The sequence below is a fragment of the Stylophora pistillata genome, chromosome 2 (genome assembly GCF_964205215.1).
Source record: "Stylophora pistillata chromosome 2, jaStyPist1.2, whole genome shotgun sequence".
NCBI lineage: Eukaryota > Metazoa > Cnidaria > Anthozoa > Scleractinia > Pocilloporidae > Stylophora > Stylophora pistillata.
Genome location: NC_142520.1, coordinates 47,028,198 through 47,042,893, shown reverse-complemented (window position 1 = coordinate 47,042,893; position 14,696 = coordinate 47,028,198). Strand labels below are relative to the sequence as shown.

At 37.9% G+C, this 14,696-nt stretch overlaps 1 long non-coding RNA gene across 1 annotated transcript; it reads right to left on the bottom strand.

Moving 5' to 3' along the window:
• Positions 1-2,625: 2,625 nt before the first annotated feature.
• LOC148739922 (uncharacterized) lies at positions 2,626-6,581 on the bottom strand. The gene is made up of 4 exons (XR_015996367.1): positions 6,222-6,581; positions 4,493-4,528; positions 3,155-3,222; positions 2,626-2,747 (listed from the first exon to the last, which is right to left on the bottom strand). It is a non-coding gene; the product is annotated as an uncharacterized LOC148739922 (long non-coding RNA).
• Between the last annotated feature and the right edge of the window lie 8,115 nt (positions 6,582-14,696).

The window sequence follows — 14,696 nt, the reverse complement described above, 5'->3', positions numbered from 1 at the left end:
AATCCGGTTTTGTAAATAAGCTACGGGTTTTACTTTCAGGTTTTGAGAGAAAGTTAGATAAACAATTAAGCTCTGTCCATGACCATGTTGAAAAGTTTTTCATAGGTTAGGTCTATTGACCACACTGGTCCAGAAAGATTTTCTGACGAAAAGACGCACTTTTAAAATGTGCGACTTTACCTTGAATTTTAACTCACTTTTAAAACAGATCTTTTCGAATTCCCCGATGTCGATTTCTCTTGTAACATTTTTTTGACGGGATGATAAGGGCTTTAATACACGCATCATCTCGCTGCAATGCGTTTTTTGCCCTAGGTGACTATTATAATAATGGGGAAAAAAGATAGTTTATTCATTTTCATGGATAGAGGCAAAGCCTTTGTTGGATTCAGAGAGCAAAATGACGTTTTCAAAGCACCTACAAAAGTCACTGTGGTGATGGTTTGCCTTTATTTTGGAAGTGTTTAACGCCGAACAATTCAGAGTGTTCAAAAATAAAATGTGATTGAAATTTTAAGAGATTGGTGATTCAATCGTAATTGAAGGAGCAAAAATAGTAGCATTTTAAAACTAGAGTGCGATTTAATGTTGTTGTATCGATAGATGACGCTGTTGTGAGTAGGAAAAAGGGTGCGGCGATATCCAGTTTTCTTTACTGCTTCATATGCATGTCTAAGTTTTCCGTTCTTTATTTACCCTTTAAAGATTTACAGTAAAAGTTCAATAATATCTCAATGCACGTTGTTGCAGAAAAAGCAGGAACGCGCGCAAGCGAAAAAAAGGGCGTCCTGATATTTGGGGAAGAGAATCGCCTAAACAAAAACGGCAACATGGGAAAATTGATTTTCAATATTCTCCACTCTTACTTCATATCCTCTCTATGAATCCTGTGTCTGAATCTCCTTAAAAAACTTATGAAGTAAACACCGTTGGTATCGAGGTTTTTTTCCAAACCCCATCGCACTCCATAAGACTCTACGGATCACTCACAGTTTCTGGGCAACGAGTCGATTTTAAATCGTCACGATTTATAAGTCACTCGATAAACGATTTAAAGCGAGACTCGTTTGTTTGTGAATAGAAACGAGACTCGTTTATAGAAACGAGACTCGTTTTTGGGAACGAGACTCGTTTTTAGAAACGAGACTCGTTTGTAGAAACGACACTCATTTTTAAAAACGAGACTCGTTTGACGAAACGAGAGTCGTTTTGCGAAAGAATGCTCGTGTGCCAAACTTTGCTCTTGGCGCATGCGCGGATGTATATATTTCTTTTTTCCAGGGTAAAGATTTAGGTTCAAGATAAGCTGGGATTTTGCTGCAATATGTTAAGGTAATCTCTATTTTCTTTTTCTTGGGATTATAAAGTGCAGGGAAGGCCTTAACCGATATTTTTATAGAGCTTCTAGCATGAATTGCAGCACATAAAGTAGCACTAATTAATTAACTAATTAATTAAGTTGAAATCTTGAATCGGATCCTATCCCATTACTAAAGTTACTTCATCTTTCCACAACGAGAGGGAAACCAGAAATTAAAACCATGAAAGATGTACATTTTGATAAATAAAAATTAAATGCTGAAACTTCGTATTCATTATGCAAGGAATATTTCATCATATTTTGCTGTTTTAGACTTTTTTTCCCTTTAAGTAGACGCATAGCTGCTTGAACTTGGGCTTTCTATATCGCATATCTGGAGTTATCTTTAGGAGACTGCCCTGTTGCCATTGTTACTGTCGTTACGAATTTTTTTCATTTCCAATCATGAATAAGTCTACTTGTTTTTATTTTTGCCTGCTGGAGTGTAATGAATGTTGTTATGGTACTAGACAATAATCAAAATAATAGGAGTAGGTTCCTACAGGTGCTAAAGGTTGAAATTGAAGGGCTTTTCAATGACTTTGCCAAGTTTTAGATAAATTGAAGGACCTCTTTTGGAAAGGTTTGCATAAGAAAGTTTAAAAAGTACTGCAGTTTTTTACTTGAAAATTGTTAAGAAAAAGCATTGCAAAAATCAAGTTCTAGTCCTCAAATTCAAGTACTTTCAAGACCTTGAATTTGTAATTTTTGAATTCAAGCATCTTCAAAGACTTTCAAGGCTTTTATGAACTATGAGTAGGTAATGTACTTGCCTTTAACTGCAAGAAGGGAAATTTTTATCTATTATTGATATCGAGTCAAAGTTTGTTGCAAAATGTTCACCCAAGGGGAGTTTTCACAAATCAGTTGATTGAGGCAATATTACTTTTCAATAGTTCATGTTGTTTTTAATAGAAAAATGTCTGAATATTGAATATCGCTGATGGCCACAACAAGAGAAGTTGTACTATTTACAGTTTTAGTATATTCAATTAGAGGGATTTGACTTTCATTAGATACCAAGAGGCAATACACATATTTTGACCTTTTAGTGGATTAAAAATACAGGTCATAAAAAAAAACTGAAAACCTCATTGAAAACCCTGTGCATTCATTATTATTTCTTACAAGATTTTCAAGAACTGATTTGCTATTAACTGAATCAGACATTGTTCCTTCACTTAATCACTTTTAGGATCTAAACTTACTTAATTTAATTCAGATGGTTCTTATTATCTCCCTTTTTTTTCCATGCTACAATAACTATTTTGCATAAGTCAGCCGGTACATTTCGATGATTTTTTAATTAATATTCAAGATTTATTTATTTAACACATGATAAATATCATTGGTTTGCATTTCTGTGAATTCCCATCCCAGTCATCAACTGTGGAAGAGAAACAAATACAAAGAGTTAGGTGTGAATTTTGAGTGAAAGTCAATTAAGATGACAGGCATGGGTAATAGGAAGATGAAACAATCTTCAACTAAAAAAAGGCCTTCTAGATGGATGATTTGACTTCCAAGAGACAAGAAGGAACTCTAGGCCAAAAATGATAAATAAGGTAAACCCAGAAATGGCAGTGATTATAACCATGGCAAGGAAGGGAATTAAAGAAAAAGGAGAGGAAGTTATGAACTAAATCAACTAACTTGTAAGAGAAAGGGCTGACAACTTGGCGTTTAGTATTCTGGTTATTTCCTTTTTTTTTTTTTTTTTTGGGGGGGGGGGGAGGAAAGGTGGGGTATGTTACCTTAAAATTCCACAATAGGATTTAAATCATTCACACCTACCACCTCTATTCATTCACAGCTTCATTGTTACAATGTAAAGATCCATTACTTGACATCAGAAAGTTGTACTGGGGAAAAAAAGAGCAAAAAACAAGTGGGAGTATGTCTTTCTAATGACAGAAAGACATACTCCCACTACAACTAACCCTATTTCAGAAAATTTGGCTGAAATAATTTGTTATTATAGCAATACCAAACATCTCAGTGAGTCAACCAGACTCGTTCTCAGCGAGCCAACTAGACTTATTCTCAGCGAGCCAACCAGAATTATTCTCAGCGAGCCAACCAGAATTATTCTCAGCGAGCCAACCAGACTCATTCTCAGCGAGCCAACCAGACTTATTCTCAGCGAGCCAACCAGACTTATTCTCAGCGAGCCAACCAGACTTATTCTCAGCGAGCCAACCAGACTTATTCTCAGGGAGCCAACCAGACTTATTCTCAGCGAGCCAACCAGACTTATTCTCAGCGAGCCAACCAGACTTATTCTCAGCGAGCCAACCAGACTTATTCTCAGCGAGCCAACCAGACTTATTCTCAGCGAGCCAACCAGACTTATTCTCAGCGAGCCAACCAGACTTGTTCTCAGCGAGCCAACCAGAATTATTCTCAGCGAGTCAACCAGACTTCTTCTCAATGAGCCAGACTTACAAAGTCCAGTATCCTCAGCAAGTCAAAGCCCAGTATCCTCAGCGAGTCAAAGACCAGTATCCTCAGCGAGTCAAAGACCAGTATCCTCAGCGAGTCAAAGACCAGTATCCTCAGCGAGTCAAAGACCAGTATCCTCAGCGAGTCAAAGACCAGTATCCTCAGCGAGTCAAAGACCAGTATCCTCAGCGAGTCAAAGACCAGTATCCTCAGCCAGTCAAAGACCAGTATCCTCAGCCAGTCAAAGACCAGTATCCTCAGCGAGTCAAAGCCCAGTATCCTCAGCGAGTCAAAGCCCAGTATCCTCAGCGAGTCAAAGTCCAGTATCCTCAGCGAGTCAAAGACCAGTATCCTCAGCGAGTCAAAGACCAGTATCCTCAGCGAGTCAAAGACCAGTATCCTCAGCGAGTCAAAGACCAGTATCCTCAGCGAGTCAAAGACCAGTATCCTCAGCGAGTCAAAGACCAGTATCCTCAGTGAGTCAAAGACCAGTATCCTCAGCAGGTCTAAGAGTAGTATCCTAAACAAGCTAAAAAGAAAGCATTTAATTTGGGGCCAGTCAAGGTATATGGATCCTCTACAAGTGATAGCTTTAGATTTGCAGCAAATTTAATTCCAATAAACACTATGAGTCTTAGTATTATAAGCAAGTTGAACTATAGATACAAAATAAGGGACAATCATACTAACCTTTGGAATAAAGCTCCAGGGGAATTGTCCAAATTTCTGTAAAAGAACAAATATGTTAGCCAAGTCACTGGTACCACTAAATGAGGAAAAAATCTAAATGAGAGTGAAAAGGAACCATTGAGTGCTGTATAATTTTTTAAATATCACCCTGAACTTTAATCAAGTGGAAACTATTTTAAGAAGTTGATTCTGTTTGCTTTACTTGCCTTTCATGAAAAAAAAGCTGTTGATAATGGGTGCATAGATACTCCTTTTCTGAATTTTAACCTTGATTTCAATGTTTCCCATCAGCGGAGAGAGTGATCTCAGGATAAACAATGTTCTTCCTATTTTAAAATTTATAAATGAACTCTTAACATATTTCCAAGGTTGTGATAATTCCACTATCTAATTGACTTGGCAATTACCTGGTTTTTGATAATACATTTTTTACTGAGCCAAGTCATCTCCTACCTCTCCTGGGCTGGATATTCAAGCTCTTCTCCTTTATAACTTGGTTATGCAATATGGTTAAATTACTACAGATTGCTAAAATTTCTGTGCCTTTTCTCCTGAGCGAATAAATACGAAATGGAAAGTACAGAAACATATCTGCCTTCTGAGTTGTTTCAATTCTTCATAATGCATGAGATAAATGAATGAAGATCCATCAAAATCATAACCTCCACGCATCATGGCTCATGTGGCATTACATTTCTCTGTTTCTTTCCTTTTACTTCATCTGGTAATTTGTCTTTCAAATGGCTCTAACCAAATGATAAAGTTCAGTGCTTGAGATTCTGAACTTGCATCCATTGTTTGGACCTCACAATGAATTACAATAATTTATAAACAATATTTGGCAAATGAAAAGGTCAACTTTTGGTTTCACCGTGGAACAGCATACGTAGATCACTGTACTTAATTCTCACCTTGAAAAAAAATAAGGGGCCACCCTTACACTGGTTTTTCCAGTGAATAACCTTTTCACAGGGTCAAAACATTGAGCCCTACTGACTAAGATTTACCTAATATTATGAAAATAACAAGAAAAGGCCTTGAACCAGTTAGGAGCTTTCTTTTTAAATTGTTTATTGAATAAGAAATGTGGAGACAAATAATACCGCAAACAATGCATAATGATAGTTGCTTGGTCACGCCAGTTACTTATTAAAATTAGCTTTAATTTTTAATCCAAGAAAAAGGTAATCTTCGGAACGAACCAACATGACAGAGTTAAAAATCGATCTTTTGATGTACTTGGTTAAAGTAGTTGATTAGCTTCTTCGTGTCCTAGAAAAATTCGGCGTTGTAACTGGGCCAGACTCCAAATCAAAGTAAATTAAGAACGTATCCTCGTTTGCAAGTGAACTCAGTTCAAGGTCAGATCATGGGTCATCTTTACTTTCGGAACGTAGTGACACAGATTTCACAGGGAACTTTATAAAGAAAAATTTCCCAAATCCTTAGAGGAGCTGCGTTCGTTTTTGGATCCATCTCAAACCTCCAGTAAACAAGCCTGATTGTAAATAGTTATTGAATAATGAAACGCTGGGGCCAAATTTATTTAAACATGGAATTGTTTCGCGTAATTCCGCCCAAAAACCCTTTGGCTATTGGACAGGAGGGTAATCAAAACCTTTGCTTGGCATGTATGATACTGTAATAAGAATACGTGGCACTAGCTTACTTGTAACATAAGTTGAACTGTGAACTTATAAAATTCAGCTGAAATTAGTCACGTACTTACCCGACTCTCGACTCTTGCCTTGTAAACAACGTAGCAACCGGTATCATTTCAAAAGCATAGATGTGTCATCATGTAACAGAAATGGATTGTTTATGCGATGTATTCCACTACATTCTCGTTAAGCAACTTCTAAAACGACTGCCATTCTCGACACACGCGTACCATTGTGGCTGTAGCTGCTGGATTCCTCTCTAAGCCATAACTAAGTCTAAGCTGTCACATCAAGTTGGAACACGCTGTGGTTGTTAAAAATTAAAAAAACATCGAAGGGAGAAAAAGATAAGGCTGAAGGCGTGCACGAAGCCAGTAAATCTAAGATGCAAAATTACGACCTTGATGGCAAAGTAAAAATTTGAATGACATTGCGCTTGATTCAAGGACCTTCGCCGGCGTGGGATAGTTCAATCTCGAGCCTAGGGGCATCTTGGCGTTTGTCAGCGGTATGACCTCAGGGAGAATGGGTTACCATAAGCGCCCAGCCTCAAATAAGCGCCCAGCCTCAAAGAAGCGCCCAGCCTCAAAGAAGCGCCCAGCCTCAAAGAAGCGCCCAGCCTCAAAGAAGCGCCCAGCCTCAAAGAAGCGCCCAGCCTCAAAGAAGCGCCCAGCCTCAAAGAAGCGCCCAGCCTCAAAGAAGCGCCCAGCCTCAAAGAAGCGCCCAGCCTCAAAGAAGCGCCCAGCCTCAAAGAAGCGCCCAGCCTCAAAGAAGCGCCCAGCCTCAAAGAAGCGCCCAGCCTCAAAGAAGCGCCCAGCCTCAAAGAAGCGCCCAGTCTCAAATAAGCGCCCAGCCTCAAATAAGCGCCCAACCTGAAAGCCCAAAAATTAAGGTTACCTCCTACCTTCGCGGATGTCCTTCGGGAGAAAATTCGTACGCGCGCTAGTTGGAAGAAAACCCTAACAAACTAGACATCAAAACAAAGGTTAATAAATGCAATTTACGATAAAAATATAATTTCGGCGATTTTTTCACTTAGGAAGTGTCAGGAGCCGGAAAGGCGTGAAACGACCGAGTGTTTTTCTATTGAATTTATCAGGTATCGGATCCCGCGGCACGAGAAAAATGGCTGCCTAGTCTCATTCACAAGGTATCAATCAACAAAAGCGTGTCAGGCTTTTCCAATATTCTGATTGGTTGTCTGGATATTCGCATCTAAAGTTAGAGTAGCGAAAAATATGCGAAGCGTTTTGCGTAAATGGACACCACGTAAAAAATATTTAAAAGATCAAAATTTCCTGACACACTTTTGTTCGTCATCATCCCGGGAATGTTTTGGCGAAATTTCACGAAAATTGGTCAAATCTACATACCCTATAAATTCGTTCAAAGTGGATGTATTCATCTCAAAATCAAATGCGAGATTTTAGCTCCCAAAGGTTTGTAAACAACTTGCGCCACACCAGGAGATTATCTCGCCTCCTGAAACCGCAAACCAATGAGAAAGACGAGACCCAGCGTCAATGACAATGGATCAAGATTTTCCCGGGAAAAGTATCGTGTAGCAGTCTTTTTTTTTTTTTTTTTCTCGCCCTGTTGATCGTTTTGTAATGGACAAAGTCGGCGAAGAGAAAAACCGCGGCAGAAAGGGTAAATCTGTCGCATTCTTCTTTTTCTCCATCGGTTTCGTCACATTCCAACGAAGAATCTTGTTTACAACCTTCTGTGGTGTTGACTTTAATTTTTCCGCTCTTTGCCCCAAGGATAATTGAATGCTGTCGATCTTCAGTGGATGCCAAGCTTGTCGACGGTTCCTGGCCAAACCAAGAACCTTTGTCGCGTTGTTTTGTTTTGTTTTGTTTTGTTTTGTTTTTTTTGACAAAATGCTGCCATCTCTCTCTTCTTTGGACCTTTTTTTCTTTTTCTTTACCCAAGGACTCTTCTCTAATTTTTAGTTTTGTGTTATATCCACGAGAAAAGACTTTCTACGAACAGATTACTTCCACGTATGAAATTTGTCAAGGGCGCGATGTAATAATCCTCCGAATATTCGAATATTCCCCCGGGGGGTTCGCCCATTTACGAGATTATGACACCTTCCTGATTTATTAACTTTTATTCGAAAAGACGTTTTTTTTTAAATAAGTCGGACGCTTTTTGAAATTTTTAATTTTTTTTCTTTTGCAAACCCTAGTTAAAAAGTGTAACCTCAATCTAGTCCCAAAAAAAACTAGCCTCTGAAGGTAGGAAGTAACCTTAAATAAGCGCGCTTAATAATGATAAATAATAATAATAATAATAATAACAATAATAATAATGGTCTCTATTGATTCCGAACAGAAAAATACAGTCCTAATGTTACAAGCAATTTGAGTTAAAAGAGTTAAAAGGTTAATAACTCCACAAAATTAAATTTACCACCTGATTACAGTTAAAAATTGACATATAGGTTATGTCTAAAAATTAAACGACCAACGAATGTATTTTTAAAACGTTTACTTTTGATGCTTGTTCTGGTGCCAGACCTAGTCCGTAAATTGTAGCTGCAGGCCTCTACAAGCGGAATAAAAAGCGACATGGGTTATTGGCGGCCTTAGAAACCTTTTTAAAAATACTACTGCTTCTGTAAAATTGATCGTAAATTGTGATTTCTTGTAATAAAATTCCTTTTCCAACGATCGAAAAAAACATTGTAGTGGGGTGAGGTCGGAGTCTGATGCTCCATATGGGCATATGTGAAATCGGGGAAGTACTAAGGAATCGAAAAGAACGTCTATTTGTACCTGCTTATACCCCTCTTTACGTAGACATCTAAGGACATAGAGACATTTAATATGTGTATTGAACCTACAGTCACTCTGAAAGGTGACACCTAGAATGCTCACATAAGTACAACTAGGGATCCCTAACACAGGAGGGTACAATTCATGATTGCCTTTCAAGGACTGTAAGCTCCTTACATTTGCTGGGGTTAAATAACATTCCATTTTTTTCTATCCACTCTAAGAAATGTTTGACCAATGTCTCAGACATGTCTTTAACTTTGTAAACAGGAGCAATGATATTTCAGTGAAACAGCAGCATACTAGAATAACACTGGCAGGGTATCTAAATAGATCTCTAGATCATTTATAAAAAAAAGGAATAGTTAGGGTCCGCTTACGCTACCTTGAGTAGTACCTTGATTCAATAATTTCCAATCAAAAGAAATATTATTGTAGCAAATTCTTTGGTTTCTACCTTTCAAAACACACGGGTATAGTTGAATTATATATGGATTTAATTGGAGATTTCTCAACTTTCTTGCGAGCAAGAATCAGAATACGGCAATTGAATTTTTTTTAATTGGTTGATTGAAAAGGTGATGGACTCAACACAGAAAGTGTGTTTTTCTGAAGGGATTGATCGATGTTTTAACAGTTTTTTTTTTTTGCCTTAATCAAAGTTTTCCATTGTAAACTCCCAAACTGCCACTCGATGCGTGGAAAACATCCAATCAAAGCCACTGCACAAAACAATGACGGGAAGATGTTTTTCATGAAACGATGGATTGCTGTTGTTCCTGCCAAAGACGTACAAGTAGATATAAGTCATTTCATTAACTTGTTTGGAATAAAAAGTAGAAAAGAAGAGATTGTAGAGCCGGTGCAAGCGAGCGGATATGTAAATGTAGAAAAGTAAGATGTCAGAATAGCATGAAATAACAAATTCAAAAAAAGAAAGTCTGTGATCAGCATCAAAGGAGAAATCGAGATGTTTTTCTTGATATCTAAAGAAAATCGCGAAAAATGGTTGTATGTTTGAAAACACAGAAATGAGGTGCGTCGCCATTCAAAGCCTTTCTCAGGCCACACTTTCACCATCTGCTTACACTTAAAAGTAAACCGTTCTGAAAATCCATCACACCCACGTCTAGGGTAATCCAAGAAGAAACTTCAGATGTTAATACAGAGGGTTTCCTTTCATATTTATATATGAATCTTAAGCTGGCCTGTACTTCTGTGATGCACTTCACCCAAATATTAGTAAGATGTCATGGCCTCCGAAACCGACCGAGCTATGTGATAGTGCAGTCAAACTTTCAGAAGAACTAGATGCGTTTCTATACTCAATCAATCAATCAATCAATCAATTTATTTATTTGTTAGCAATACAATATTATCACAGTCCTAGGTGATAATATTGTATTGTACTCTAAACTGGCAACACACACACACATCTCGGCGGAATATTCTGATCGCGTGCGGCGCCTTGTTACCTCTTTTGGCCAGGACATTATTTAAGGAGTTACGGCACGATTACAAAAACCACCCAAGCAAATACTGTTACCGTATGCCAAAAATATTCAACTTATCCAGATGCCACACCGATTGGGGCATGAGATCGCTCCTTTGCCTGAAACTATCAAGCCATATATCAAAGCAACACTCCCGTGGGGTATTATAGATAGATTGGAGGAGACCCTTTCTGGTGCGGGAACCAAAAAGCCAATGGCTAGAATGGATTTAACATTTCTGTCCTTAATGAGGTTCAACTGTCTCACTGGCTGTCAACAGGTATCTCCCGAGTATCGATGTGCCTGCTACTGACATGGCTACCGTTCACAAGGTTCTAGTGCAGTCTCTCAAGGTAAAGAACACGCTCAACTTAAAGAGCATCGGCTTCGTCATTGACTTAACACTGTATGCAAAGGCAAGCGAGGGACAATGGAAACAAAGCGCAAAATTGAAAGATATGGTAATGAAAATGGAAGTATTCCACACAGCATGCACCATGTTGTCCAACACTGGCAAACGCTTCCAGGATGCTGGCTTGCGGGAACTGTGTGTAGAGTGTGATGTGATAGCAGAAGGTTCTATTGCAGAAGTTCTAAAGGGACTTACTCGTGTATGAAGCCCGATACTGATAAATCCCTTGATTCCACTATTCCTGGTAAGTGGAAAATTTTCTTTACGGAATTTTAAAAAAATTAAAAATGAAAAAATTAAGCTGTAAACCTATTTGTTTCTGTACTTCTAAAGATAGCAAACTTTAAATAAAGTAACAAGAAATCACCTTTATAAAGTTATGTTTTTATAGACTCATGCATAATACACATTTAACTGCCAACTGCAAGAAGAAAAAAAATCAAGGCCTTTCTCTTTAACTTTATAATGACAAGGACATAGGAGGGCAAAGACATGACATTGAGGAGAGGAAGACTTTAAGCGAGGGTAAGATTTAACAAACAAAATTCATTAAGTTTCATGGCTAATGAATTTCTCCAGTTTTCTAATTTGCTCAAAGCATTCCAAAATGGGAAATTCAGGCCAATCCCGCATGACCAAAAACCTATAAACAGCTGACGACAACAATTTCTTCTTACTATCCTCACAGAACCAGAAAGGAAGAAAAAGAAGAGCCGAAAGAGAAGAAAGAAGAAAAATAATGAATCTCAGCAAGAAGGAAACGAAAAACCTAGTTAAAGTGTAGATGAAGTTATTAATAAGTGCAAAAATTATCATGCAATGTCTTGTATATTGAATTAGCCTTAACTTTTCTTTTAATACCTGTCAAAAAGTTATCTTTGCAAATGTGATGAGAATAAATGATATAAAGTTTTCCAATATGTATTAGTCGACTGTAATCGGGCCAGATGGTATTATTTGACAACATTTTCCAGAGGCAAAGAGATCAACGAGCTATAATTATATGCAACTGATAACAAAAATTTTTGTTTTAGTCATCATGGTCATTATGCACTTATCAGCGGCCGTCCCAGGGGGGGAGAGGGTGACCCCGGGGAACCCCTGGGCATTTGCAAAGGAATTTCCTAAACCCCCTAACCAACAATAACATTGTTCAACATAAAGCTACCAATGCCCTTCCCCTGGGGACAAAGAAGTATGCTCTACTAACTCAAACAATGGAATGCTCCAAAAGAATGTTATTTGCCACAAACTAAAACTTACTTCAGCTTGTGTTTACTATACAGGGCTATACAGGGCTCAAAGTTAAAAACATCCCATGTGGCTTTTTGCCGGCGACTAACTGGAAAAAGTAGTAGTAGTAGTATTTTTTTTACATCTGTAGGTATCAATGGTAATAGCCAGTCACCATGGTAAGGATCTTTTATTCTCAAGATGGCGGCAATGGTAAAAATCCAGTGGGTGTTTTCCCATGTGTCTCGTCTCGGAGGTGCAAATGCACTTCAATGCAAAATTGGCGACAAAAGTCTATTCCCCCATATGACCCCAGGGTCGATCCCCAGGATGGCAGCTGCTAAGTGCATAATTATTAATCTCGTTATCTGTTTCTTAAAAATTCACAAACAATCATTTTATAAATCAAAGATCTCTTTCTAAAAATATTCTTACCGAAGCAATCTCATCTCTGTAATAATCTAGAAAATTTTCCTAAACATAAACATGTCAGAACATTTTTTCATAGCAAATTAGATTTGTCATTTTGATTTGCGTTTATTTTGATGAGATCCCTGAGATAAAAGATAGTTTACGACGAAAAAATTCATTTTAAGAAAGAAATGATCATGTACTTTTAGATCATGTATTCTATGAATACAGTCCTCATAAATTACTCGGGCTTTCCGAAGGAAACGCCCGAAATAAATTCGGCTTTTTTTTTTCAATTTGAACCTTTGGCATCTGTGGGAACCTACTGCTATATAGTAATATATTTTTTGATTATTGTCTAGTACCATAACAACATTCATTACACTCTAGCAGGCAAAAATAAAAACAAGTAGACTTATTCATGATTGGAAATGAAAACATTGCGTAACGAGAGTAACAATGGCAATAGGGCAGTCTCCTAAAGATAACTCCAGATGTGCGATATAGAAAGCCCAAGTTCAAGCAGCTATGCGTCTACTTAAAGGGAAAAAAAAAAAGTCTAAAACAGCAAAATATTCCTTGCATAATGAATATGAAGTTTCAGCATTAAATTCTTATTTATCAGAATGTACTTCTTTCATGGTTTTAATTTCTGGCTTCCCTCTTATTGTGGAAAAATGAAGTAACTTTAGTAATGGGACAGGATCCGATTCCAGCTTTGAACTTAATTCGACACAAATATTCAATGCTACTTTATGTGCTGAAATTTATGCAAGAAGCTCTATAAAAATATCGGTTAAGGCCTTCCCTGCACTTTATAATCCCAAGAAAAAGAAAATAGAGATTACCTTAACATATTGCAGCAAAATCCCAGCTTATCTTGAACCTAAAACTTTACCCTAGAAAAAAAACTATACTTCTGCGCATGCGCCAAGAGCAAAGTTTGGCACACGAGCCTTCTTTCGCAAAACGTCTCTCGTTTCTAAAAACGAGTCTCGTTTCTAAAAACGAGTCTCGTTTCTACAAACGAGTCTCGTTTCTATAAACGAGTCTCGTTTCTACAAACGAGTCTCGTTTCTATAAACGAGTCTCGTTTCTATTCACAAACAAACGAGTCTCGCTTTAAATCGTTTATCGAGTGACTTATAAATCGTGACGATTTAAAATCGACTGGTTGCCCAGAAACTGTGAGTGATCCGACTCTACTCTCCACCAGTCTTTCTCGTCAGTTCTGTAATCGAGCTCGATAAACGAGCTTTGTCGAGCTCGATTAGTTATCGAGCTCGATAAGTTATCAAGCTCGATAAGTTATCGAGTACGATTAGTAATCGTACTCGATTAGTAATTGTACTCGATTAGTAATCGTACTCGATTAGTAATCGTACTCGACTTGTAGTTATCGAGCTCGATTATGAAACGTGGTTGGATCAATGCTGCCATCTGGGCACGGCACACGAAATCGAGTATAACGAGGACGTTAAAAAGAACGAGCGCGTTCTACACGAAATCGAGTATAACGAGCACGTCAAAAAGGACGAGCGCGTTCTACGCGAGATCGAGTATAACGAGCGCGTTGAAAAGAACGACCACGTTAACCTTAAAATCCAGTACAACGAGGACGTTAAAAAGAACGTCCTCGTCTATACGATTTCATCGTATGGTTCAACGATCTTTCATAACATCGTGCTCGTTGTCTAAGAACGTGTTCCTAGACAACGAGCACGAATCAGATCGTTAACGTTACCAGCGAAACGTCGACGATCTAATCCTCCTCAACCGACGTTGAATCGTATCAACGGAGCAGAAGTACAGAACGTGGGTTCTACGAAATTCCAGTTAATATCTCACTTTATTTTCAAAACACAATATTTTTGTGCAATCGCAGAACGTGATTTTTACGAAGTTTCAGGTAAATATTTTATTCGATGTTCCCGTGCTAATATCGGTAGATAACACACAAAAGAAGTAAATAGAGTGAATAGGGTGGAAAAGGGAAGAATGTACTTTACAGTATTTGATGATGGATGTTCTAAGCGATTATTTGTGAAATAAAGAGAAAACCACAGAGGATAATTCTTCAAACACCAGCAGTTTATTAAACATTGATCCTTAGGAGTGAATAGGGTGGGAAAGGGAAGAATATACTTTACAGTATTTGATGATGGATGTTGTAAGCGATTATTTGTGAAATAAAGAGAAAACCACAGAGGA